This window comes from Pygocentrus nattereri, chromosome 12, assembly GCF_015220715.1.
Source record: "Pygocentrus nattereri isolate fPygNat1 chromosome 12, fPygNat1.pri, whole genome shotgun sequence".
Classification (NCBI taxonomy): Eukaryota; Metazoa; Chordata; class Actinopteri; order Characiformes; family Serrasalmidae; genus Pygocentrus; species Pygocentrus nattereri.
Window position 1 is genome coordinate 10,465,268 of NC_051222.1, and position 27,657 is coordinate 10,492,924.

Consider the following 27,657-nt stretch of genomic DNA (forward strand, 5'->3'; position numbering starts at 1 on the left):
AGGGGCATCTAGCCGCATAGATTACATCTTGGTGGCGCCCCCCATTACAGTTAGGACGGCTTCCTTGTCTCCACGGTGGTACTCTGACCACATGATGGTAGAGGCCACAGTTTCCATAGATGCCCCCTCCTTTGGGAGGGGGTACTGGAAGCTAAACGTGGAGATTTTGGAAGAGATAGAATACCAGAGTCTCTTCAGAGATCACTTTGCGACCTGGGTAGGCTGCAAGAGTGACTTTGCTTCTCCGGCTGCGTGGTGGGAGCACGTAAAAGAGAGGATTCGTGCTCTTACGATTCACTACTGCAGCCAACGCAAAGCTGCAAAGCTTAAGCGCGTGCGGGATTTGGAGAAGCAACTGAAGACGTCCTATGCTGATTATAATAATGGGGGGGTTTTCGACCTCGACCGGGCACAGGCCCTTAGAGCGGAGCTCAGGGCACTGCATGAACGGTCGGCGGCAGATAGCCTCTTTAATGCCAGGTTGCAGATGGCAGAAGAAAACGAGACTTGTTCTGCCTTCTTTTTTCAAAGGGTTCGGCAGGCCCGAGAGGAGAGATGTTTCACATCTCTCATAGACTCGGAAGGTAGGACCTGTTCGGACCCGGCTCGGATGATGGAGATTGCATATAGTTTTTATTCCAATCTTTTTAGCAACAGGGGCACAGATCGAGAAGTAGGGGAGCATTTTTTGTCTTTCCTGGAGATTAGCCTTCCGAGCGCTGCTCGGGACAGCCTAGAAACCCCCTTTAGTCTGGGAGAATTGACCGAGGTACTTGGCAAGATGAACCGGCGTAAGGTCCCGGGCCTGGATGGACTACCAGTGGAATTTTATTCCACATTCTGGGATGTCCTCGGCCCGGAGATAGTGGAGGTAGCCGAGGATGTGCACCGGCAGGGCAGGTTAACAGAGAGCATGCGGTCGGGGGCTCTCTCTTTGTTATATAAAAAGGGCGATCCTAAGGATCTCGCCAATTGGAGACCCCTGACCATGCTGTGCGTTGATCTTATAAGAACAGATACTACACTTGATCTTAGCCAAAAGGCCGAGAAGCGATAACCAGAAAGCCAGTAAACCAGAGGCCGCCCCCTGGCACGCTCGAAACTACTGCGCGGTAAGCTCAAAGGGTCGTGTCCCAGGCCCACCCCAGGCCAGGCATACACCACAGACCGCCGGCGCTCGTCCCGTCAGCTCCGGACAACCGGTCCAGCCGCGCCTCCGCCCGTCTTTAGCCACACGGCCGACGCCAAACCCGTGCGCCGCTTCCGCACCGTTGACCGTGAAGGTACCCTTGCGAGAACATCTCCACCTGATTTTAAACACGTCAAAACAGATTTAGCTCTGCCGTGGCAGAGCCTTCAAAAATAAGAACTCGTCAACGTTCCCCTCCACGGAAATCTTTAGTAAAAGGCGAAAGATTTGTGCGTGAATGAAGAGAAACCCGAGCTATACCTGGGAGCGCCTGAGCCTCCACACACCTGCCGGCGGCCTAAGACGCTGGCTGAGGGTAGAAGGCACCGAGAGTCCCCGTTTCTTGTCTCCTGCTGACTGGCATGGACTTCCCAATTTCATGAAGTCCTCCCTTTGGGCTGGCTTCAAATCAGGGCGGGGCCGCTTCTGCCTGAAGTGAAACGAGAAGAGAACATTACATGTACAAACTCGACTGCCAATATTTAAAAAAAAAAAAAAAAAAAAAAAAAAAAAAAAGGAAAACGGAGGGAAAACGGTGAAAGGGCGAAAAAGGACCGCTCCTAGTCGAACGACCGAACAGAGCGAACAGAACAGACCGAACTTCTTTCTTTCAAACAGTTTGAGGAGGTGCACCGTTCCCGGAGGTACTGCAATACCAGGTCGATGCGTGGAGCGGACGGAGCAAGCTCCTCTTCCGTCTCCCTGTTCTAAAAATCAATTTAATATGTAGTCCTCATATAGAGGACGTATCAGATATTAAACTGATAAGAACAGATTTTTTTTTTTTTTTTTTTTTTTTTTTTTTTTTTTTTTTTTTTTTTTTTTGTCTGGATCAGAAAAAGGATTTACAATTTTGCTGTGACGCATACCTTTTCATCATCTCCAGGTTTAAAACAATTTTATTTTAATTTTAAAAACAAACATTTTTAAAAAGAAAAAACATTTAAAACCATTTAAAACCACGCAAATTTTGAATAAAATAAAATAAAATAGTCTAAAAATCACTCCTCTAAGACCAGTCAAATGGAAAAAACAAAGGACTAAATTCGAAACAAATAAATAAAGGAAAAATTGCTTGTTTTTTTTTTTTTTTTTTTTTTTTTTTTTTTTAAAAAAAAAAAAAAAAAAAAAAAAAAAAAAAAAAAAAAAAAAAAAACTAAATAAAGGAAAGATTGCTTGTTTTTTTTTTTTCCGCTTTAAAAAATAAATAAATAAATCAATAAATCAATAAAAGAAAAAGGAAGATAATGATAATAATAATGCTGATAGTTGGAAAAAAAAAAAAAAAAAAAAAAAAAAAAAAAAAAAAATTAAAAGAACTAAGTTAAAACCTGTCCTAAATTCTAAGCTGTGCTTGGGCTAAAAAAGGTTTAAAACCCCTTATATAAAAATGACAGAAATTACCATAAAATATTAAAATTCAAAAAAAGGGGTTCACGGAGCCCCTGGATGGAGCCGCGTCAAAAAACTCTGTCTAGGGGGTCTTACAGCTCAAAAAGGTCCCTCCACCTTTCCTTCGCTGCATGATACCCCCACCGGATGACGTCATGCTCCATCCGGAAACGCAGGTCTGCACAGATCTTTTTGTAGATTCCCACTATATCCAGGATTGTCCCCTTTTGGATGAGGCTGGTCCGAGCGTTCCAAAGCTCGCGCTTCGTCACGCTGACCAGCAACCACATCCGGGACAAGAAGGGAAACCTGGTGTCGTGGGACCACCCCCTCATGACCTTTTCATAGGTCAATACAAACTGCGGGTCTAAGGCCCTGCACAGGCCGTTCACCTTACTCCAAGTCGCCCTCGCATACCCGCATTCCCAAAACACGTGCCGTAGACTCTCGTCTTTAGCACATGCGGGTCTGGGGCAGCGAGGGTGCCTGGTGAGCCCGCGCCTGTACAGGACCTCCCTGACTGGCAACTTGCCATGGACGCATTGCCAGTTCAGGTCCTGCAGCCGGTTGTCCAACCCTTTAGGCTGAACCCTTGACCACGTGTCTTCCTCTAGGCCCACAACAGCGCGATAGCCCCGTCCATTTAGCACCTCTTTATATAAAATTCGGTGCCTGACGAAGGCCTCGGGCCGCAGACCTGCCGGTAGCAGCTTGCTCCATCTTACCAAGTGCTGATAATAATCCGGCAAGGTCTCGGCCTTGGGGCCAGAGTTGGACCACGTACTTACGATTAATCGCAATGGCCAAGACAGCCACAACCGTACAAAGTACTGATGGGGGTGCTCAAGGGGAGCGGCCAGGCGTGCGCAGTGCTGTGCGAAAAACAGGCAGTCCAACTTGAGAGGGATGTCTGGTACATCCCTCCCCCCTCTGTCCTTTCCCAGGTACATCACTTCCCTCTTTACATACTCATACCTGCCCCCCCACATGAGATTAAAAACATCTCTAGTTAGGCCCCTCCTCATACTACGGGGCATGGGGTAAACATGGGCCAGGTAAAGCAGCGAGGGAAGGATATCTGCCTTCAATACTAGTACCTTGCCTAGGAAGGACAGGGACCTGGATTTCCACAGCCCCATCTTCCGCCTGGCTATGTCCAACCTTTGTTCCCAGTTTGCTCGGGCAGCCCCTTCCTGCATGAAGGAAACCCCCAAGATCTTCAGGGGACCGTCGCTGAGGGCAAGCCCCCCAGCGGCATCCTTCCGATCCGTCCATCGGCCAAAGTACTTGACAACCGACTTGCCGAGATTCAATGCCGCACCGGAAGCTTTACCGAACGCTTGGACCATGTCCAAGGCGAGCCTGAGTGACTGGTCCGAGCGGACAAACAATGTAGTATCGTCCGCGTACTGGGCCAGTTTGACTACTTTACCACCGCCTCCAGGGATGGGGAGACCATCTATTCCTGGGTGGGCTCTGATGGCTGCCGCTAGAGGCTCTATATAGAGCGCGTAGAGTAGGGGAGAGAGAGGACACCCCTGCCGCACTCCACTCTCTTGCGGCACCAAATCGCTGAGGTGGCCGTTGATGGAGACACGGCTCCCAACCTCAGTATAAAATGTCTTAAGCCATCTTAAGAAATTGGGCCCAAACCCCAATGTCGTCAGCACCCTCTCTAAGAAGCTGTGGTCTACTCGGTCAAACGCCTTCTCCTGGTCTAAACTCACCAGCGCCAGAGGGACATTCCTGTCCCCGGCCCAGGAGATGGCATCCCTGATCAAGTGGAGGTTCCAGGTTGCCGACCTCCCAGGGACCCCGCACGTCTGGTCGCTGTGAACCAGGAGTGACATGGTCTTCTTCAAGCGCTCTGTCAGGGCCTTGGCGAAGATCTTAAGATCAACGCACAGCATGGTCAGGGGTCTCCAATTGGCAAGATCCTTAGGATCGCCCTTTTTATATAACAAAGAGAGAGCCCCTGACCGCATGCTCTCTGTTAACCTGCCCTGCCGGTGCACATCCTCGGCTACCTCCACTATCTCCGGGCCGAGGACATCCCAGAATGTGGAATAAAATTCCACTGGTAGTCCATCCAGGCCCGGGACCTTACGCCGGTTCATCTTGCCAAGTACCTCGGTCAATTCTCCCAGACTAAAGGGGGTTTCTAGGCTGTCCCGAGCAGCGCTCGGAAGGCTAATCTCCAGGAAAGACAAAAAATGCTCCCCTACTTCTCGATCTGTGCCCCTGTTGCTAAAAAGATTGGAATAAAAACTATATGCAATCTCCATCATCCGAGCCGGGTCCGAACAGGTCCTACCTTCCGAGTCTATGAGAGATGTGAAACATCTCTCCTCTCGGGCCTGCCGAACCCTTTGAAAAAAGAAGGCAGAACAAGTCTCATTTTCTTCCGCCATCTGTAACCTGGCATTAAAGAGGCTATCTGCCGCCGACCGTTCATGCAGTGCCCTGAGCTCCGCTCTAAGGGCCTGTGCCCGGTCGAGGTCGAAAACCCCCCCATTATTAAAATCAGCATAGGACGTCTTCAGTTGCTTCTCCAAATCTCGCACGCGCTTAAGCTTTGCAGCTTTGCGTTGGCTGCAGTAGTGAATCGTAAGAGCACGAATCCTCTCTTTTACGTGCTCCCACCACGCAGCCGGAGAAGCAAAGTCACTCTTGCAGTCTAACCAGGCCGCAAAGTGATCTCTGAAGAGACTCTGATATTCAATCTCTTCCAAAATCCCCACGTTCAGCTTCCAGTACCCCCTCCCGAAGGAGGGTGCGTCTATGGAAACTGTGGCCTCTACCATCATATGGTCAGAGTACCACCGTGGAGACAAGGAAGCCGTCCTAACTGTAATGGGGGGCGCCACCAAGATGTAATCTATGCGGCTAGATGCCCCTCTACTATTATGCCAGGTATGGCCCGGATTTCCGGGGTTGCAAAACTTAAAACCGTCAACAAGGCTGAAGCCGGCGACCAGCTTTTTAAAGTGTTTCACGCTGACGTCATCGCGCCCTTCCAGGTTAATATTAAAATCACCTGCCACGACAACGTGCCTATTTGTAAAACAAAAGGGGGCCAGTGCTTCTAAAAAAGCTATGCGGGACGAGGGGTCTACTGGAGCGTAGACGCACAAGACCCTCAGGTTCTGGCCTCTCCAAGTGGCGTCCACCCCCAAAGCCCTGCCCTGAACAATCGTAAATGGGCTTACCTTCTCGAAGGAGCGGTCTCCAAAAAGGATCCCAACTCCTGTAGAGTGGACGCCGCCTACGCTCCAGTACGCCTTACCTCTCCTCCACTCCTGAGAGAAGAGGGCCTCGTCCCGCTGGTCCCGCAGGTGAACCTCCTGCAGGCAGCAGATGGAGGCTGAAGTGGACGCCAGATCTCGAAACACAGCTGTTCTCTTCGTCGCCTTCTGCAGCCCTCTGACATTGGTGGTTAAAATGGTAAGATCTGTCATGATAAAAAGAAAAGGGGAGTTAAAACCACTAATATGTTAAAAGCAAACAATTAAAAATCAATTAAAAATCAATTAAAACTCAATTAAAAGGGGGGAGCCCCTTTCCCGTCCTCTATGGTCACCCCCCACGCTTTCCAACCCATCCAGGTAAGCGTCTTCGTTGGGGGGGACCTCCCTGCCCCCATAGATCAGTGGCGGTGGTGGCGTCCCGTCCCCCACCAGCACACTGATATCCTCCGGCTTAGGGGGCACGGGGGGGGACAGGGGAGCTCCCTCGGGCGCCGCCCCAGGGGAACCCGCCCTCTGTCTCTTCTCTGTCTCCTCGTCCTGGGCTCTCCTCCTTTTCTTTGCTCTCTTCGCCGGACGGGAGACGGGGGGTGCCTCCTTGCCTGCCAGCGGGTGCGGGCCCGGGGCTGGGCCCCTGGCTACCCCTGGGGAGGAGGTGGCGATGGCGGCAACGGGAGCCCCCACATCAACGCTCCCCTCCGCCCCGACCTCAGTCAGTCCCTCCTCCCCCACCGTCCGGGGCGCAACAGGCCCCACTCCTGCCCCTGCCAACACCGTGGCATAAGTCACTTCTCGCCTCGGGCAGGAGTGGGCCAAATGTCCCTCCCCGCCGCAGCTCTTGCACCGGCGGGGGTTCTTACAGTCTTTCGCCAGGTGGCCCTGCCCCAAGCAGTTCTTACAGTTCAGGTCCTTGCACCCGCTGACCTCATGGCCATGCTGCAAGCACCCCCTGCAGAAGGCGGGCTGACCCCTGTAAAAAAGGTAACCTTTGTTACCGTTCAGGGAGAAATAGGCCGGGGGGTGCGTCAAGCCCCCCTTCCCATCCTCCCTGAACTCTACCAAAAACTGGCGGCGCCCGTTCCAGACCCCCAGCTCATCTCGGATCATCCTCTCTCCCGGCTGGACCTCTCCGTACCGCCGAAGAAAGGTTCGGATAGCATCGGCGGTCACGAAGGGGTTAAAGAGGTGGATGGTGACCATCCGCCTGCCAATGTGCCCCAAGGGGTACAAGTCGAACCCCTTGCCCAGCGGATGGCCCTTCAAGTCCACCCCTCTCCCAAGGACCTGCCCATAGGCCTCCTCCGATGTCATGGTGACATCGAAGAACCTCAGAGCGTTGTTGCGCTGGGCACAGACCAAGTCCTGTGAGCTCAGGCCCAGCGCCCCAAAGACGACCTCCCGGATGAAGGGGATCCTATCCGGAAACGCATCCCCTTCTTGGCTGGTCCTCCATTGGAACCGCACCGTCCGAGGTACGGCTCCATGGAGTCCGGGAGGGCCCCGAGGTTCCTGATCCATGACGACGTTTCCGGAGGCAATGGATGTCATCTTAAAGGCAGGGTCCTTAGGTCCGTCTGCCAGGAATCCGTATCCTTGGTCCGAGCGGCTGAGGAATCTAAAACTAAATAACGTAAATGAAATAAAAGACAATAAAAAAAAGAAATAAAACCCTAAAAAGGAGTCCAGAGGGTCACCTGCGGCAGCGGCGGTCAAGCCACCTGCTGCTGCACCTGCGTTCACCTCAGGAGCTCCTTCTAAAAGCTACTCAAGCACAGCGCTGATAAGAACAGATTTTTTTTTTTTTTTTTTTTTTTTTTTTTTTTTTTTTTTTTTTTTTTTTTTTTTCTTTCTGGATCAGAAAAAGGATTTACAATTTTGCTGTGACGCATACCTTTTCATCATCTCCAGGTTTAAAACAATTTTATTTTAATTTTAAAAACAAACATTTTAAGAAGAAGAAAAAAAAAAAAAAAAACATTTAAAACCATTTAAAACCACACAAGTTTTAAATAATAAAATAAAATAATCTAAAAATCACTCCTCTAAGACCAGTCAAATGGAAAAAACAAAAGACTAAATTCAAAACAAATAAATAAATAAAGGAAAAATTGCTTGTTTTTTTTTTTTTTTTTTTTTCGCTTTAAAAAAAAAAATAAATAAATAAATAAATAAATAAATAAAGGAAAAATTGCTTGTTTTTTTTTTTTTTTTTTCCGCTTTTTAAAAAAAAAAAAATAAATAAAATAAATAAATAAATCAATAATAAAAAAAAAAAAAAAAAAAAAAAAAAAAGGAAGATATTGATAATAATAATGATGATAGTTGGAAAAAAAAAAAAAAAAAAAAAAAAAAAAAAAAAAAAAAAAAAAAAAAAAAAAAAAAAAAAAACTAAGTTAAAACCTGTCCTAAATTCTAGGCTGTGCTTGGGCTAAAAAAGGTTTAAAACCCCTTATATAAAAATGACAGAAATTACCATAAAATATTAAAATTCAAAAAAAGGGGTTCACGGAGCCCCTGGATGGAGCCGCGTCAAAAAACTCTGTCTAGGGGGTCTTACAGCTCAAAAAGGTCCCTCCACCTTTCCTTCGCTGCATGATACCCCCACCGGATGACGTCATGCTCCATCCGGAAACGCAGGTCTGCACAGATCTTTTTGTAGATTCCCACTATATCCAGGATTGTCCCCTTTTGGATGAGGCTGGTCCGAGCGTTCCAAAGCTCGCGCTTCGTCACGCTGACCAGCAACCACATCCGGGACAAGAAGGGAAACCTGGTGTCGTGGGACCACCCCCTCATGACCTTTTCATAGGTCAATTTCATCATCTCCAGGTTTAAAACAATTTTATTTTAATTTTAAAAACAAACATTTTTAAAAAGAAAAAACATTTAAAACCATTTAAAACCACGCAAATTTTGAATAAAATAAAATAAAATAGTCTAAAAATCACTCCTCTAAGACCAGTCAAATGGAAAAAACAAAGGACTAAATTCGAAACAAATAAATAAAGGAAAAATTGCTTGTTTTTTTTTTTTTTTTTTTTTTTTTTTTTTCCCTTTAAAAAAAAAAAAAAAAAAAAAAAAAAAAAAAAAAAAAAAAAAAAACTAAATAAAGGAAAGATTGCTTGTTTTTTTTTTTTCCGCTTTAAAAAATAAATAAATAAATCAATAAATCAATAAAAGAAAAAGGAAGATAATGATAATAATAATGCTGATAGTTGGAAAAAAAAAAAAAAAAAAAAAAAAAAAAAAAAAATTAAAAGAACTAAGTTAAAACCTGTCCTAAATTCTAAGCTGTGCTTGGGCTAAAAAAGGTTTAAAACCCCTTATATAAAAATGACAGAAATTACCATAAAATATTAAAATTCAAAAAAAGGGGTTCACGGAGCCCCTGGATGGAGCCGCGTCAAAAAACTCTGTCTAGGGGGTCTTACAGCTCAAAAAGGCTTATTTTTGAAGGCTCTGCCACGGCAGAGCTAAATCTGTTTTGACGTGTTTAAAATCAGGTGGAGATGTTCTCGCAAGGGTACCTTCACGGTCAACGGTGCGGAAGCGGCGCACGGGTTTGGCGTCGGCCGTGTGGCTAAAGACGGGCGGAGGCGCGGCTGGACCGGTTGTCCGGAGCTGACGGGACGAGCGCCGGCGGTCTGTGGTGTATGCCTGGCCTGGGGTGGGCCTGGGACACGACCCTTTGAGCTTACCGCGCAGTAGTTTCGAGCGTGCCAGGGGGCGGCCTCTGGTTTACTGGCTTTCTGGTTATCGCTTCTCGGCCTTTTGGCTAAGATCAAGTGTAGTATCTGTTCTTATCAGTTCAAGGGGAGCGGCCAGGCGTGCGCAGTGCTGTGCGAAAAACAGGCAGTCCAACTTGAGAGGGATGTCTGGTACATCCCTCCCCCCTCTGTCCTTTCCCAGGTACATCACTTCCCTCTTTACATACTCATACCTGCCCCCCCACATGAGATTAAAAACATCTCTAGTTAGGCCCCTCCTCATACTACGGGGCATGGGGTAAACATGGGCCAGGTAAAGCAGCGAGGGAAGGATATCTGCCTTCAATACTAGTACCTTGCCTAGGAAGGACAGGGACCTGGATTTCCACAGCCCCATCTTCCGCCTGGCTATGTCCAACCTTTGTTCCCAGTTTGCTCGGGCAGCCCCTTCCTGCATGAAGGAAACCCCCAAGATCTTCAGGGGACCGTCGCTGAGGGCAAGCCCCCCAGCGGCATCCTTCCGATCCGTCCATCGGCCAAAGTACTTGACAACCGACTTGCCGAGATTCAATGCCGCACCGGAAGCTTTACCGAACGCTTGGACCATGTCCAAGGCGAGCCTGAGTGACTGGTCCGAGCGGACAAACAATGTAGTATCGTCCGCGTACTGGGCCAGTTTGACTACTTTACCACCGCCTCCAGGGATGGGGAGACCATCTATTCCTGGGTGGGCTCTGATGGCTGCCGCTAGAGGCTCTATATAGAGCGCGTAGAGTAGGGGAGAGAGAGGACACCCCTGCCGCACTCCACTCTCTTGCGGCACCAAATCGCTGAGGTGGCCGTTGATGGAGACACGGCTCCCAACCTCAGTATAAAATGTCTTAAGCCATCTTAAGAAATTGGGCCCAAACCCCAATGTCGTCAGCACCCTCTCTAAGAAGCTGTGGTCTACTCGGTCAAACGCCTTCTCCTGGTCTAAACTCACCAGCGCCAGAGGGACATTCCTGTCCCCGGCCCAGGAGATGGCATCCCTGATCAAGTGGAGGTTCCAGGTTGCCGACCTCCCAGGGACCCCGCACGTCTGGTCGCTGTGAACCAGGAGTGACATGGTCTTCTTCAAGCGCTCTGTCAGGGCCTTGGCGAAGATCTTAAGATCAACGCACAGCATGGTCAGGGGTCTCCAATTGGCAAGATCCTTAGGATCGCCCTTTTTATATAACAAAGAGAGAGCCCCTGACCGCATGCTCTCTGTTAACCTGCCCTGCCGGTGCACATCCTCGGCTACCTCCACTATCTCCGGGCCGAGGACATCCCAGAATGTGGAATAAAATTCCACTGGTAGTCCATCCAGGCCCGGGACCTTACGCCGGTTCATCTTGCCAAGTACCTCGGTCAATTCTCCCAGACTAAAGGGGGTTTCTAGGCTGTCCCGAGCAGCGCTCGGAAGGCTAATCTCCAGGAAAGACAAAAAATGCTCCCCTACTTCTCGATCTGTGCCCCTGTTGCTAAAAAGATTGGAATAAAAACTATATGCAATCTCCATCATCCGAGCCGGGTCCGAACAGGTCCTACCTTCCGAGTCTATGAGAGATGTGAAACATCTCTCCTCTCGGGCCTGCCGAACCCTTTGAAAAAAGAAGGCAGAACAAGTCTCATTTTCTTCCGCCATCTGTAACCTGGCATTAAAGAGGCTATCTGCCGCCGACCGTTCATGCAGTGCCCTGAGCTCCGCTCTAAGGGCCTGTGCCCGGTCGAGGTCGAAAACCCCCCCATTATTAAAATCAGCATAGGACGTCTTCAGTTGCTTCTCCAAATCTCGCACGCGCTTAAGCTTTGCAGCTTTGCGTTGGCTGCAGTAGTGAATCGTAAGAGCACGAATCCTCTCTTTTACGTGCTCCCACCACGCAGCCGGAGAAGCAAAGTCACTCTTGCAGTCTAACCAGGCCGCAAAGTGATCTCTGAAGAGACTCTGGTATTCAATCTCTTCCAAAATCCCCACGTTCAGCTTCCAGTACCCCCTCCCGAAGGAGGGTGCGTCTATGGAAACTGTGGCCTCTACCATCATATGGTCAGAGTACCACCGTGGAGACAAGGAAGCCGTCCTAACTGTAATGGGGGGCGCCACCAAGATGTAATCTATGCGGCTAGATGCCCCTCTACTATTATGCCAGGTATGGCCCGGATTTCCGGGGTTGCAAAACTTAAAACCGTCAACAAGGCTGAAGCCGGCGACCAGCTTTTTAAAGTGTTTCACGCTGACGTCATCGCGCCCTTCCAGGTTAATATTAAAATCACCTGCCACGACAACGTGCCTATTTGTAAAACAAAAGGGGGCCAGTGCTTCTAAAAAAGCTATGCGGGACGAGGGGTCTACTGGAGCGTAGACGCACAAGACCCTCAGGTTCTGGCCTCTCCAAGTGGCGTCCACCCCCAAAGCCCTGCCCTGAACAATCGTAAATGGGCTTACCTTCTCGAAGGAGCGGTCTCCAAAAAGGATCCCAACTCCTGTAGAGTGGACGCCGCCTACGCTCCAGTACGCCTTACCTCTCCTCCACTCCTGAGAGAAGAGGGCCTCGTCCCGCTGGTCCCGCAGGTGAACCTCCTGCAGGCAGCAGATGGAGGCTGAAGTGGACGCCAGATCTCGAAACACAGCTGTTCTCTTCGTCGCCTTCTGCAGCCCTCTGACATTGGTGGTTAAAATGGTAAGATCTGTCATGATAAAAAGAAAAGGGGAGTTAAAACCACTAATATGTTAAAAGCAAACAATTAAAAATCAATTAAAAATCAATTAAAACTCAATTAAAAGGGGGGAGCCCCTTTCCCGTCCTCTATGGTCACCCCCCACGCTTTCCAACCCATCCAGGTAAGCGTCTTCGTTGGGGGGGACCTCCCTGCCCCCATAGATCAGTGGCGGTGGTGGCGTCCCGTCCCCCACCAGCACACTGATATCCTCCGGCTTAGGGGGCACGGGGGGGGACAGGGGAGCTCCCTCGGGCGCCGCCCCCGGGGAACCCGCCCTCTGTCTCTTCTCTGTCTCCTCGTCCTGGGCTCTCCTCCTTTTCTTTGCTCTCTTCGCCGGACGGGAGACGGGGGGTGCCTCCTTGCCTGCCAGCGGGTGCGGGCCCGGGGCTGGGCCCCTGGCTACCCCTGGGGAGGAGGTGGCGATGGCGGCAACGGGAGCCCCCACATCAACGCTCCCCTCCGCCCCGACCTCAGTCAGTCCCTCCTCCCCCACCGTCCGGGGCGCAACAGGCCCCACTCCTGCCCCTGCCAACACCGTGGCATAAGTCACTTCTCGCCTCGGGCAGGAGTGGGCCAAATGTCCCTCCCCGCCGCAGCTCTTGCACCGGCGGGGGTTCTTACAGTCTTTCGCCAGGTGGCCCTGCCCCAAGCAGTTCTTACAGTTCAGGTCCTTGCACCCGCTGACCTCATGGCCATGCTGCAAGCACCCCCTGCAGAAGGCGGGCTGACCCCTGTAAAAAAGGTAACCTTTGTTACCGTTCAGGGAGAAATAGGCCGGGGGGTGCGTCAAGCCCCCCTTCCCATCCTCCCTGAACTCTACCAAAAACTGGCGGCGCCCGTTCCAGACCCCCAGCTCATCTCGGATCATCCTCTCTCCCGGCTGGACCTCTCCGTACCGCCGAAGAAAGGTTCGGATAGCATCGGCGGTCACGAAGGGGTTAAAGAGGTGGATGGTGACCATCCGCCTGCCAATGTGCCCCAAGGGGTACAAGTCGAACCCCTTGCCCAGCGGATGGCCCTTCAAGTCCACCCCTCTCCCAAGGACCTGCCCATAGGCCTCCTCCGATGTCATGGTGACATCGAAGAACCTCAGAGCGTTGTTGCGCTGGGCACAGACCAAGTCCTGTGAGCTCAGGCCCAGCGCCCCAAAGACGACCTCCCGGATGAAGGGGATCCTATCCGGAAACGCATCCCCTTCTTGGCTGGTCCTCCATTGGAACCGCACCGTCCGAGGTACGGCTCCATGGAGTCCGGGAGGGCCCCGAGGTTCCTGATCCATGACGACGTTTCCGGAGGCAATGGATGTCATCTTAAAGGCAGGGTCCTTAGGTCCGTCTGCCAGGAATCCGTATCCTTGGTCCGAGCGGCTGAGGAATCTAAAACTAAATAACGTAAATGAAATAAAAGACAATAAAAAAAAGAAATAAAACCCTAAAAAGGAGTCCAGAGGGTCACCTGCGGCAGCGGCGGTCAAGCCACCTGCTGCTGCACCTGCGTTCACCTCAGGAGCTCCTTCTAAAAGCTACTCAAGCACAGCGCTGATAAGAACAGATACTACACTTGATCTTAGCCAAAAGGCCGAGAAGCGATAACCAGAAAGCCAGTAAACCAGAGGCCGCCCCCTGGCACGCTCGAAACTACTGCGCGGTAAGCTCAAAGGGTCGTGTCCCAGGCCCACCCCAGGCCAGGCATACACCACAGACCGCCGGCGCTCGTCCCGTCAGCTCCGGACAACCGGTCCAGCCGCGCCTCCGCCCGTCTTTAGCCACACGGCCGACGCCAAACCCGTGCGCCGCTTCCGCACCGTTGACCGTGAAGGTACCCTTGCGAGAACATCTCCACCTGATTTTAAACACGTCAAAACAGATTTAGCTCTGCCGTGGCAGAGCCTTCAAAAATAAGAAGAACTCGTCAACGTTCCCCTCCACGGAAATCTTTAGTAAAAGGCGAAAGATTTGTGCGTGAATGAAGAGAAACCCGAGCTATACCTGGGAGCGCCTGAGCCTCCACACACCTGCCGGCGGCCTAAGACGCTGGCTGAGGGTAGAAGGCACCGAGAGTCCCCGTTTCTTGTCTCCTGCTGACTGGCATGGACTTCCCAATTTCATGAAGTCCTCCCTTTGGGCTGGCTTCAAATCAGGGCGGGGCCGCTTCTGCCTGAAGTGAAACGAGAAGAGAACATTACATGTACAAACTCGACTGCCAATATTTAAAAAAAAAAAAAAAAAAAAAAAAAAAAAAAAAAAGAAAAACGGAGGGAAAACGGTGAAAGGGCGAAAAAGGACCGCTCCTAGTCGAACGACCGAACAGAGCGAACAGAACAGACCGAACTTCTTTCTTTCAAACAGTTTGAGGAGGTGCACCGTTCCCGGAGGTACTGCAATACCAGGTCGATGCGTGGAGCGGACGGAGCAAGCTCCTCTTCCGTCTCCCTGTTCTAAAAATCAATTTAATATGTAGTCCTCATATAGAGGACGTATCAGATATTAAACTGATAAGAACAGATTTTTTTTTTTTTTTTTTTTTTTTTTTTTTTTTTTTTTTTTTTTTTTTTTTTTTTTCTGGATCAGAAAAAGGATTTACAATTTTGCTGTGACGCATACCTTTTCATCATCTCCAGGTTTAAAACAATTTTATTTTAATTTTAAAAACAAACATTTTTAAAAAGAAAAAACATTTAAAACCATTTAAAACCACGCAAATTTTGAATAAAATAAAATAAAATAGTCTAAAAATCACTCCTCTAAGACCAGTCAAATAGAAAAAACAAAGGACTAAATTCAAAACAAATAAATAAAGGAAAAATTGCTTGTTTTTTTTGTTTTTTTTGTTTTTTTTTCCCTTTAAAAAAAAAAAAAAAAAAAAAAAAAAAAAAAAAAAAAAAAAAAAAAAAAAATTAAATAAAGGAAAAATTGCTTGTTTTTTTTTTTTTTCCGCTTTAAAAAATAAATAAATAAATCAATGAATCAATAAAGGAAAAAGGAAGATAATTATAATAATAATGCTGATAGTTGGAAAAAAAAAAAAAAAAAAAAAAAAAAAAAAAAAAAAAAAAAAAAAAAATAAAAGAACTAAGTTAAAACCTGTCCTAAATTCTAAGCTGTGCTTGGGCTAAAAAAGGTTTAAAACCCCTTATATAAAAATGACAGAAATTACCATAAAATATTATAATTCAAAAAAGGGGTTCACGGAACCCCTGGATGGAGCCGCGTCAAAAAACTCTGTCTAGGGGGTCTTACAGCTCAAAAAGGTCCCTCCACCTTTCCTTCGCTGCATGATACCCCCACCGGATGACGTCATGCTCCATCCGGAAACGCAGGTCTGCACAGATCTTTTTGTAGATTCCCACTATATCCAGGATTGTCCCCTTTTGGATGAGGCTGGTCCGAGCGTTCCAAAGCTCGCGCTTCGTCACGCTGACCAGCAACCACATCCGGGACAAGAAGGGAAACCTGGTGTCGTGGGACCACCCCCTCATGACCTTTTCATAGGTCAATACAAACTGCGGGTCTAAGGCCCTGCACAGGCCGTTCACCTTACTCCAAGTCGCCCTCGCATACCCGCATTCCCAAAACACGTGCCGTAGACTCTCGTCTTTAGCACATGCGGGTCTGGGGCAGCGAGGGTGCCTGGTGAGCCCGCGCCTGTACAGGACCTCCCTGACTGGCAACTTGCCATGGACGCATTGCCAGTTCAGGTCCTGCAGCCGGTTGTCCAACCCTTTAGGCTGAACCCTTGACCACGTGTCTTCCTCTAGGCCCACAACAGCGCGATAGCCCCGTCCATTTAGCACCTCTTTATATAAAATTCGGTGCCTGACGAAGGCCTCGGGCCGCAGACCTGCCGGTAGCAGCTTGCTCCATCTTACCAAGTGCTGATAATAATCCGGCAAGGTCTCGGCCTTGGGGCCAGAGTTGGACCACGTACTTACGATTAATCGCAATGGCCAAGACAGCCACAACCGTACAAAGTACTGATGGGGGTGCTCAAGGGGAGCGGCCAGGCGTGCGCAGTGCTGTGCGAAAAACAGGCAGTCCAACTTGAGAGGGATGTCTGGTACATCCCTCCCCCCTCTGTCCTTTCCCAGGTACATCACTTCCCTCTTTACATACTCATACCTGCCCCCCCACATGAGATTAAAAACATCTCTAGTTAGGCCCCTCCTCATACTACGGGGCATGGGGTAAACATGGGCCAGGTAAAGCAGCGAGGGAAGGATATCTGCCTTCAATACTAGTACCTTGCCTAGGAAGGACAGGGACCTGGATTTCCACAGCCCCATCTTCCGCCTGGCTATGTCCAACCTTTGTTCCCAGTTTGCTCGGGCAGCCCCTTCCTGCATGAAGGAAACCCCCAAGATCTTCAGGGGACCGTCGCTGAGGGCAAGCCCCCCAGCGGCATCCTTCCGATCCGTCCATCGGCCAAAGTACTTGACAACCGACTTGCCGAGATTCAATGCCGCACCGGAAGCTTTACCGAACGCTTGGACCATGTCCAAGGCGAGCCTGAGTGACTGGTCCGAGCGGACAAACAATGTAGTATCGTCCGCGTACTGGGCCAGTTTGACTACTTTACCACCGCCTCCAGGGATGGGGAGACCATCTATTCCTGGGTGGGCTCTGATGGCTGCCGCTAGAGGCTCTATATAGAGCGCGTAGAGTAGGGGAGAGAGAGGACACCCCTGCCGCACTCCACTCTCTTGCGGCACCAAATCGCTGAGGTGGCCGTTGATGGAGACACGGCTCCCAACCTCAGTATAAAATGTCTTAAGCCATCTTAAGAAATTGGGCCCAAACCCCAATGTCGTCAGCACCCTCTCTAAGAAGCTGTGGTCTACTCGGTCAAACGCCTTCTCCTGGTCTAAACTCACCAGCGCCAGAGGGACATTCCTGTCCCCGGCCCAGGAGATGGCATCCCTGATCAAGTGGAGGTTCCAGGTTGCCGACCTCCCAGGGACCCCGCACGTCTGGTCGCTGTGAACCAGGAGTGACATGGTCTTCTTCAAGCGCTCTGTCAGGGCCTTGGCGAAGATCTTAAGATCAACGCACAGCATGGTCAGGGGTCTCCAATTGGCGAGATCCTTAGGATCGCCCTTTTTATATAACAAAGAGAGAGCCCCCGACCGCATGCTCTCTGTTAACCTGCCCTGCCGGTGCACATCCTCGGCTACCTCCACTATCTCCGGGCCGAGGACATCCCAGAATGTGGAATAAAATTCCACTGGTAGTCCATCCAGGCCCGGGACCTTACGCCGGTTCATCTTGCCAAGTACCTCGGTCAATTCTCCCAGACTAAAGGGGGTTTCTAGGCTGTCCCGAGCAGCGCTCGGAAGGCTAATCTCCAGGAAAGACAAAAAATGCTCCCCTACTTCTCGATCTGTGCCCCTGTTGCTAAAAAGATTGGAATAAAAACTATATGCAATCTCCATCATCCGAGCCGGGTCCGAACAGGTCCTACCTTCCGAGTCTATGAGAGATGTGAAACATCTCTCCTCTCGGGCCTGCCGAACCCTTTGAAAAAAGAAGGCAGAACAAGTCTCGTTTTCTTCCGCCATCTGTAACCTGGCATTAAAGAGGCTATCTGCCGCCGACCGTTCATGCAGTGCCCTGAGCTCCGCTCTAAGGGCCTGTGCCCGGTCGAGGTCGAAAACCCCCCCATTATTATAATCAGCATAGGACGTCTTCAGTTGCTTCTCCAAATCCCGCACGCGCTTAAGCTTTGCAGCTTTGCGTTGGCTGCAGTAGTGAATCGTAAGAGCACGAATCCTCTCTTTTACGTGCTCCCACCACGCAGCCGGAGAAGCAAAGTCACTCTTGCAGTCTACCCAGGCCGCAAAGTGATCTCTGAAGAGACTCTGATATTCAATCTCTTCCAAAATCCCCACGTTCAGCTTCCAGTACCCCCTCCCGAAGGAGGGTGCGTCTATGGAAACTGTGGCCTCTACCATCATATGGTCAGAGTACCACCGTGGAGACAAGGAAGCCGTCCTAACTGTAATGGGGGGCGCCACCAAGATGTAATCTATGCGGCTAGATGCCCCTCTACTATTATGCCAGGTATGGCCCGGATTTCCGGGGTTGCAAAACTTAAAACCGTCAACAAGGCTGAAGCCGGCGACCAGCTTTTTAAAGTGTTTCACGCTGACGTCATCGCGCCCTTCCAGGTTAATATTAAAATCACCTGCCACGACAACGTGCCTATTTGTAAAACAAAAGGGGGCCAGTGCTTCTAAAAAAGCTATGCGGGACGAGGGGTCTACTGGAGCGTAGACGCACAAGACCCTCAGGTTCTGGCCTCTCCAAGTGGCGTCCACCCCCAAAGCCCTGCCCTGAACGATAGTAAATGGGCTTACCTTCTCAAAGGAGCGGTCTCCAAAAAGGATCCCGACTCCTGTGGAGTGGACGCCGCCTACGCTCCAGTACGCCTTACCTCTCCTCCACTCCTGAGAGAAGAGGGCCTCGTCCCGCTGGTCCCGCAGGTGAACCTCCTGCAGGCAGCAGATTGAGGCTGAAGTGGACGCCAGATCTCGAAACACAGCTGTCCTTTTCGTCGCCTTCTGCAGCCCTCTGACATTTGTAGTTAAAATGGTAAGATCTGTCATGAAATAAGAAAAAAGGGGGGGTTAAAACCATTAAAAATACCTACACTAAAACAAATTAAAAATGACATTAAAACTCAATTAAAAGGGGGGAGCCCCTTTCCCTTCCTTCCCGGTCACCCCCAACAGTGTCCGTGCAGTCCAGATACGCTGCCTCGTTGGGGGGGGCCTCCTTTCCCCCGTACACTAGTGGCGGTGGTGGCGTCCCGTCCCCCACCAGCACACTAGTCTCCTCTGTCTTAGGGGGCTCCGAAGGGAATATGGGGGCTCCCTCGGGCGCCGGCCCAGGGGAGCCCGCCCTCTGTCGCTTTTCCGCCTCGTCCTCCTGTAGCCTTCTCCTCTTCCTAGCTTTCTTGGTTGGGCGAGAGACGGGGGGTGCCTCCTTGGCCGTCATCGGGTGCGGGCCCGGGGCTGGGCTTCCGGCCCCCACTGGGGAGGAGGTGGCGGCGACCAAGGCTCCCACATCCAAGTTGTCCTCCGCCCTGTCCCCGGCTGATCCTTCCTCCCCGACCGTCCGAGAGTCGGCAGGCCCTCCTCCTGCCCCTGCCAACACCGTGGCATAAGTTACCTTATGCCTCGGGCAGGAGTGGGCCCAATGTCCCTCCCCGCCACAGTTCTTACACCGGCGGGGGTCTCGGCAGTCTTTGGCCAGGTGGCCCTGCCCCAGGCAGTTCTTGCATTTCAGGTCCCTGCACCCGCTGACCTCATGGCCGTGCTGCAGGCACCCCCTGCAGAAGGCGGGCTGACCCCTGTAAAACAGGTAACCTCTGTTCCCGTTCAGGGAGAAATAGGCCGGGGGGTGCGTCAAGCCCCCCTTCCCATCCTCCCTGAAATCCACCATGTATTGGCGGCGCCCGTTCCATACCCCCAGCTCATCTCTGACCATCCTCTCTCCCGGCTGGACCTCCCCGTACCGCCGAAGAAAAGTTCTGATGGCATCGGCGGTAACGAAGGGGTTGAAGAGGTGGATGGTGACCATCCGCCTGCCGGTGTGCCCCAAGGGGTGCAAGTCGAATCCCTTGCCCAGCGGATGGTCCTTCAAATCCACCCCTCTCCCGAGGACCTGCCCATAGGCCTCCTCCGATGCCATGGTGACATCGAAGAACCTCTGGGCGTTGTTGCGCTGGGCACACACCAAATCTTGAAGACTCAGGCCCAGCGCCCCAAAGACAACCTCCCGGATGAAGGGGATCCGCTCCGGGAATGTATCCCCTTCCTGGATGGTCTTCCACTGGAACCGTACCGTCCGAGGTACGGCTCCGTGGGGTCCGGGAGGGCCCCGAGGTTCCTGCCCCATGGCAAGGCTTCCGGAGGCGATGGATGACATCTCTGAAGGCAGGTCCACAGGTCCGTCCACCGGGAATCCGTCTCCTTGGTCCAAGAGGCTGGGGAGTCTAAAACTAAATAATATAAAATAAAAGAAAAACCAGTAAAAAAGAAAATAAAACCCTAAAAAGGAGCCCAGAGGATCACCTGCGGCAGCGGCGGTCAAGCCACCTGCTGCTGCACCTGCGTTCACCTCAGGAACTCCTTCCTAAAAGCTAGCCAAGCACAGCGCTGATAAGAACAGATACTACACTTGATCTTAGCCAAAAGGCCGAGAAGCGATAACCAGAAAGCCAGTAAACCAGAGGCCGCCCCCTGGCACGCTCGAAACTACTGCGCGGTAAGCTCAAAGGGTCGTGTCCCAGGCCCACCCCAGGCCAGGCATACACCACAGACCGCCGGCGCTCGTCCCGTCAGCTCCGGACAACCGGTCCAGCCGCGCCTCCGCCCGTCTTTAGCCACACGGCCGACGCCAAACCCGTGCGCCGCTTCCGCACCGTTGACCGTGAAGGTACCCTTGCGAGAACATCTCCACCTGATTTTAAACACGTCAAAACAGATTTAGCTCTGCCGTGGCAGAGCCTTCAAAAATAAGAAGAACTCGTCAACGTTCCCCTCCACGGAAATCTTTAGTAAAAGGCGAAAGATTTGTGCGTGAATGAAGAGAAACCCGAGCTATACCTGGGAGCGCCTGAGCCTCCACACACCTGCCGGCGGCCTAAGACGCTGGCTGAGGGTAGAAGGCACCGAGAGTCCCCGTTTCTTGTCTCCTGCTGACTGGCATGGACTTCCCAATTTCATGAAGTCCTCCCTTTGGGCTGGCTTCAAATCAGGGCGGGGCCGCTTCTGCCTGAAGTGAAACGAGAAGAGAACATTACATGTACAAACTCGACTGCCAATATTTAAAAAAAAAAAAAAAAAAAAAAAAAAAAAAAAAAAAGAAAAACGGAGGGAAAACGGTGAAAGGGCGAAAAAGGACCGCTCCTAGTCGAACGACCGAACAGAGCGAACAGAACAGACCGAACTTCTTTCTTTCAAACAGTTTGAGGAGGTGCACCGTTCCCGGAGGTACTGCAATACCAGGTCGATGCGTGGAGCGGACGGAGCAAGCTCCTCTTCCGTCTCCCTGTTCTAAAAATCAATTTAATATGTAGTCCTCATATAGAGGACGTATCAGATATTAAACTGATAAGAACAGATTTTTTTTTTTTTTTTTTTTTTTTTTTTTTTTTTTTTTTTTTTTTTTTCTGGATCAGAAAAAGGATTTACAATTTTGCTGTGACGCATACCTTTTCATCATCTCCAGGTTTAAAACAATTTTATTTTAATTTTAAAAACAAACATTTTTAAAAAGAAAAAACATTTAAAACCATTTAAAACCACGCAAATTTTGAATAAAATAAAATAAAATAGTCTAAAAATCACTCCTCTAAGACCAGTCAAATAGAAAAAACAAAGGACTAAATTCAAAACAAATAAATAAAGGAAAAATTGCTTGTTTTTTTTTGTTTTTTGTTTTTTTTTTCCCTTTAAAAAAAAAAAAAAAAAAAAAAAAAAAAAAAAAAAAAAAAAAAAAAAAAAAATTAAATAAAGGAAAAATTGCTTGTTTTTTTTTTTTTTCCGCTTTAAAAAATAAATAAATAAATCAATGAATCAATAAAGGAAAAAGGAAGATAATTATAATAATAATGCTGATAGTTGGAAAAAAAAAAAAAAAAAAAAAAAAAAAAAAAAAAAAAAAAAAAAAAAAAAAAAAAATTAAAAGAACTAAGTTAAAACCTGTCCTAAATTCTAAGCTGTGCTTGGGCTAAAAAAGGTTTAAAACCCCTTATATAAAAATGACAGAAATTACCATAAAATATTAAAATTCAAAAAAGGGGTTCACGGAACCCCTGGATGGAGCCGCGTCAAAAAACTCTGTCTAGGGGGTCTTACAGCTCAAAAAGGTCCCTCCACCTTTCCTTCGCTGCATGATACCCCCACCGGATGACGTCATGCTCCATCCGGAAACGCAGGTCTGCACAGATCTTTTTGTAGATTCCCACTATATCCAGGATTGTCCCCTTTTGGATGAGGCTGGTCCGAGCGTTCCAAAGCTCGCGCTTCGTCACGCTGACCAGCAACCACATCCGGGACAAGAAGGGAAACCTGGTGTCGTGGGACCACCCCCTCATGACCTTTTCATAGGTCAATACAAACTGCGGGTCTAAGGCCCTGCACAGGCCGTTCACCTTACTCCAAGTCGCCCTCGCATACCCGCATTCCCAAAACACGTGCCGTAGACTCTCGTCTTTAGCACATGCGGGTCTGGGGCAGCGAGGGTGCCTGGTGAGCCCGCGCCTGTACAGGACCTCCCTGACTGGCAACTTGCCATGGACGCATTGCCAGTTCAGGTCCTGCAGCCGGTTGTCCAACCCTTTAGGCTGAACCCTTGACCACGTGTCTTCCTCTAGGCCCACAACAGCGCGATAGCCCCGTCCATTAAGCACCTCTTTATATAAAATTCGGTGCCTGACGAAGGCCTCGGGCCGCAGACCTGCCGGTAGCAACTTGCTCCATCTTACCAAGTGCTGATAATGATCCGGCAAGGTCTCGGCCTTGGGGCCAGAGTTGGACCACGTACTTACGATTAATCGCAATGGCCAAGACAGCCACAACCGTACAAAGTACTGATGGGGGTGCTCAAGGGGAGCGGCCAGGCGTGCGCAGTGCTGTGCGAAAAACAGGCAGTCCAACTTGAGAGGGATGTCTGGTACATCCCTCCCCCCTCTGTCCTTTCCCAGGTACATCACTTCCCTCTTTACATACTCATACCTGCCCCCCCACATGAGATTAAAAACATCTCTAGTTAGGCCCCTCCTCATACTACGGGGCATGGGGTAAACATGGGCCAGGTAAAGCAGCGAGGGAAGGATATCTGCCTTCAATACTAGTACCTTGCCTAGGAAGGACAGGGACCTGGATTTCCACAGCCCCATCTTCCGCCTGGCTATGTCCAACCTTTGTTCCCAGTTTGCTCGGGCAGCCCCTTCCTGCATGAAGGAAACCCCCAAGATCTTCAGGGGACCGTCGCTGAGGGCAAGCCCCCCAGCGGCATCCTTCCGATCCGTCCATCGGCCAAAGTACTTGACAACCGACTTGCCGAGATTCAATGCCGCACCGGAAGCTTTACCGAACGCTTGGACCATGTCCAAGGCGAGCCTGAGTGACTGGTCCGAGCGGACAAACAATGTAGTATCGTCCGCGTACTGGGCCAGTTTGACTACTTTACCACCGCCTCCAGGGATGGGGAGACCATCTATTCCTGGGTGGGCTCTGATGGCTGCCGCTAGAGGCTCTATATAGAGCGCGTAGAGTAGGGGAGAGAGAGGACACCCCTGCCGCACTCCACTCTCTTGCGGCACCAAATCGCTGAGGTGGCCGTTGATGGAGACACGGCTCCCAACCTCAGTATAAAATGTCTTAAGCCATCTTAAGAAATTGGGCCCAAACCCCAATGTCGTCAGCACCCTCTCTAAGAAGCTGTGGTCTACTCGGTCAAACGCCTTCTCCTGGTCTAAACTCACCAGCGCCAGAGGGACATTCCTGTCCCCGGCCCAGGAGATGGCATCCCTGATCAAGTGGAGGTTCCAGGTTGCCGACCTCCCAGGGACCCCGCACGTCTGGTCGCTGTGAACCAGGAGTGACATGGTCTTCTTCAAGCGCTCTGTCAGGGCCTTGGCGAAGATCTTAAGATCAACGCACAGCATGGTCAGGGGTCTCCAATTGGCGAGATCCTTAGGATCGCCCTTTTTATATAACAAAGAGAGAGCCCCCGACCGCATGCTCTCTGTTAACCTGCCCTGCCGGTGCACATCCTCGGCTACCTCCACTATCTCCGGGCCGAGGACATCCCAGAATGTGGAATAAAATTCCACTGGTAGTCCATCCAGGCCCGGGACCTTACGCCGGTTCATCCTGCCAAGTACCTCGGTCAATTCGCCCAGACTAAAGGGGGTTTCTAGGCTGTCCCGAGCAGCGCTCGGAAGGCTAATCTCCAGGAAAGACAAAAAATGCTCCCCTACTTCTCGATCTGTGCCCCTGTTGCTAAAAAGATTGGAATAAAAACTATATGCAATCTCCATCATCCGAGCCGGGTCCGAACAGGTCCTACCTTCCGAGTCTATGAGAGATGTGAAACATCTCTCCTCTCGGGCCTGCCGAACCCTTTGAAAAAAGAAGGCAGAACAAGTCTCGTTTTCTTCCGCCATCTGTAACCTGGCATTAAAGAGGCTATCTGCCGCCGACCGTTCATGCAGTGCCCTGAGCTCCGCTCTAAGGGCCTGTGCCCGGTCGAGGTCGAAAACCCCCCCATTATTATAATCAGCATAGGACGTCTTCAGTTGCTTCTCCAAATCCCGCACGCGCTTAAGCTTTGCAGCTTTGCGTTGGCTGCAGTAGTGAATCGTAAGAGCACGAATCCTCTCTTTTACGTGCTCCCACCACGCAGCCGGAGAAGCAAAGTCACTCTTGCAGTCTACCCAGGCCGCAAAGTGATCTCTGAAGAGACTCTGATATTCAATCTCTTCCAAAATCCCCACGTTCAGCTTCCAGTACCCCCTCCCGAAGGAGGGTGCGTCTATGGAAACTGTGGCCTCTACCATCATATGGTCAGAGTACCACCGTGGAGACAAGGAAGCCGTCCTAACTGTAATGGGGGGCGCCACCAAGATGTAATCTATGCGGCTAGATGCCCCTCTACTATTATGCCAGGTATGGCCCGGATTTCCGGGGTTGCAAAACTTAAAACCGTCAACAAGGCTGAAGCCGGCGACCAGCTTTTTAAAGTGTTTCACGCTGACGTCATCGCGCCCTTCCAGGTTAATATTAAAATCACCTGCCACGACAACGTGCCTATTTGTAAAACAAAAGGGGGCCAGTGCTTCTAAAAAAGCTATGCGGGACGAGGGGTCTACTGGAGCGTAGACGCACAAGACCCTCAGGTTCTGGCCTCTCCAAGTGGCGTCCACCCCCAAAGCCCTGCCCTGAACGATAGTAAATGGGCTTACCTTCTCAAAGGAGCGGTCTCCAAAAAGGATCCCGACTCCTGTGGAGTGGACGCCGCCTACGCTCCAGTACGCCTTACCTCTCCTCCACTCCTGAGAGAAGAGGGCCTCGTCCCGCTGGTCCCGCAGGTGAACCTCCTGCAGGCAGCAGATTGAGGCTGAAGTGGACGCCAGATCTCGAAACACAGCTGTCCTTTTCGTCGCCTTCTGCAGCCCTCTGACATTTGTAGTTAAAATGGTAAGATCTGTCATGAAATAAGAAAAAAGGGGGGGTTAAAACCATTAAAAATACCTACACTAAAACAAATTAAAAATGACATTAAAACTCAATTAAAAGGGGGGAGCCCCTTTCCCTTCCTTCCCGGTCACCCCCAACAGTGTCCGTGCAGTCCAGATACGCTGCCTCGTTGGGGGGGGCCTCCTTTCCCCCGTACACTAGTGGCGGTGGTGGCGTCCCGTCCCCCACCAGCACACTAGTCTCCTCTGTCTTAGGGGGCTCCGAAGGGAATATGGGGGCTCCCTCGGGCGCCGGCCCAGGGGAGCCCGCCCTCTGTCGCTTTTCCGCCTCGTCCTCCTGTAGCCTTCTCCTCTTCCTAGCTTTCTTGGTTGGACGAGAGACGGGGGGTGCCTCCTTGGCCGTCATCGGGTGCGGGCCCGGGGCTGGGCTTCCGGCCCCCACTGGGGAGGAGGTGGCGGCGACCAAGGCTCCCACATCCAAGTTGTCCTCCGCCCTGTCCCCGGCTGATCCTTCCTCCCCGACCGTCCGAGAGTCGGCAGGCCCTCCTCCTGCCCCTGCCAACACCGTGGCATAAGTTACCTTATGCCTCGGGCAGGAGTGGGCCCAATGTCCCTCCCCGCCACAGTTCTTACACCGGCGGGGGTCTCGGCAGTCTTTGGCCAGGTGGCCCTGCCCCAGGCAGTTCTTGCATTTCAGGTCCCTGCACCCGCTGACCTCATGGCCGTGCTGCAGGCACCCCCTGCAGAAGGCGGGCTGACCCCTGTAAAACAGGTAACCTCTGTTCCCGTTCAGGGAGAAATAGGCCGGGGGGTGCGTCAAGCCCCCCTTCCCATCCTCCCTGAAATCCACCATGTATTGGCGGCGCCCGTTCCATACCCCCAGCTCATCTCTGACCATCCTCTCTCCCGGCTGGACCTCCCCGTACCGCCGAAGAAAAGTTCTGATGGCATCGGCGGTAACGAAGGGGTTGAAGAGGTGGATGGTGACCATCCGCCTGCCGGTGTGCCCCAAGGGGTGCAAGTCGAATCCCTTGCCCAGCGGATGGTCCTTCAAATCCACCCCTCTCCCGAGGACCTGCCCATAGGCCTCCTCCGATGCCATGGTGACATCGAAGAACCTCTGGGCGTTGTTGCGCTGGGCACACACCAAATCTTGAAGACTCAGGCCCAGCGCCCCAAAGACAACCTCCCGGATGAAGGGGATCCGCTCCGGGAATGTATCCCCTTCCTGGATGGTCTTCCACTGGAACCGTACCGTCCGAGGTACGGCTCCGTGGGGTCCGGGAGGGCCCCGAGGTTCCTGCCCCATGGCAAGGCTTCCGGAGGCGATGGATGACATCTCTGAAGGCAGGTCCACAGGTCCGTCCACCGGGAATCCGTCTCCTTGGTCCAAGAGGCTGGGGAGTCTAAAACTAAATAATATAAAATAAAAGAAAAACCAGTAAAAAAGAAAATAAAACCCTAAAAAGGAGCCCAGAGGATCACCTGCGGCAGCGGCGGTCAAGCCACCTGCTGCTGCACCTGCGTTCACCTCAGGAACTCCTTCCTAAAAGCTAGCCAAGCACAGCGCTGATAAGAACAGATACTACACTTGATCTTAGCCAAAAGGCCGAGAAGCGATAACCAGAAAGCCAGTAAACCAGAGGCCGCCCCCTGGCACGCTCGAAACTACTGCGCGGTAAGCTCAAAGGGTCGTGTCCCAGGCCCACCCCAGGCCAGGCATACACCACAGACCGCCGGCGCTCGTCCCGTCAGCTCCGGACAACCGGTCCAGCCGCGCCTCCGCCCGTCTTTAGCCACACGGCCGACGCCAAACCCGTGCGCCGCTTCCGCACCGTTGACCGTGAAGGTACCCTTGCGAGAACATCTCCACCTGATTTTAAACACGTCAAAACAGATTTAGCTCTGCCGTGGCAGAGCCTTCAAAAATAAGAAGAACTCGTCAACGTTCCCCTCCACGGAAATCTTTAGTAAAAGGCGAAAGATTTGTGCGTGAATGAAGAGAAACCCGAGCTATACCTGGGAGCGCCTGAGCCTCCACACACCTGCCGGCGGCCTAAGACGCTGGCTGAGGGTAGAAGGCACCGAGAGTCCCCGTTTCTTGTCTCCTGCTGACTGGCATGGACTTCCCAATTTCATGAAGTCCTCCCTTTGGGCTGGCTTCAAATCAGGGCGG

At 51.1% G+C, this 27,657-nt stretch overlaps 1 long non-coding RNA gene, 6 other non-coding genes and 6 pseudogenes across 7 annotated transcripts; 1 reads left to right on the plus strand and 12 right to left on the minus strand.

The window, feature by feature from the left end:
• Window positions 1–913: 913 nt before the first annotated feature.
• On the minus strand, window positions 914–1,055 carry LOC119264903 (annotated as a pseudogene).
• A 60-nt stretch (window positions 1,056–1,115) lies between these two features.
• On the minus strand, window positions 1,116–27,657 carry LOC119264808. The gene is made up of 5 exons (XR_005131229.1): window positions 27,501–27,657; window positions 20,881–21,049; window positions 14,264–14,432; window positions 1,451–1,619; window positions 1,116–1,354 (listed from the first exon to the last, which is right to left on the minus strand). It is a non-coding gene; the product is annotated as an uncharacterized LOC119264808 (long non-coding RNA).
• Window positions 1,336–1,447, minus strand: LOC119264848. Its single transcript, XR_005131250.1, has one exon. It is a non-coding gene; the product is annotated as a U5 spliceosomal RNA (small nuclear RNA).
• LOC119264888 lies at window positions 1,812–2,034 on the minus strand (annotated as a pseudogene).
• Window positions 9,582–9,731, plus strand: LOC119264899 (annotated as a pseudogene).
• Window positions 13,694–13,865, minus strand: LOC119264893 (annotated as a pseudogene).
• Window positions 14,146–14,260, minus strand: LOC119264912. The gene has a single exon (XR_005131284.1). It is a non-coding gene; the product is annotated as a U5 spliceosomal RNA (small nuclear RNA).
• Window positions 14,628–14,854, minus strand: LOC119264890 (annotated as a pseudogene).
• Window positions 20,290–20,482, minus strand: LOC119264904. The gene has a single exon (XR_005131280.1). It is a non-coding gene; the product is annotated as a U2 spliceosomal RNA (small nuclear RNA).
• On the minus strand, window positions 20,763–20,877 carry LOC119264913. The gene has a single exon (XR_005131285.1). It is a non-coding gene; the product is annotated as a U5 spliceosomal RNA (small nuclear RNA).
• LOC119264886 lies at window positions 21,246–21,464 on the minus strand (annotated as a pseudogene).
• LOC119264905 lies at window positions 26,910–27,102 on the minus strand. The gene has a single exon (XR_005131281.1). It is a non-coding gene; the product is annotated as a U2 spliceosomal RNA (small nuclear RNA).
• On the minus strand, window positions 27,383–27,497 carry LOC119264914. Its single transcript, XR_005131286.1, has one exon. It is a non-coding gene; the product is annotated as a U5 spliceosomal RNA (small nuclear RNA).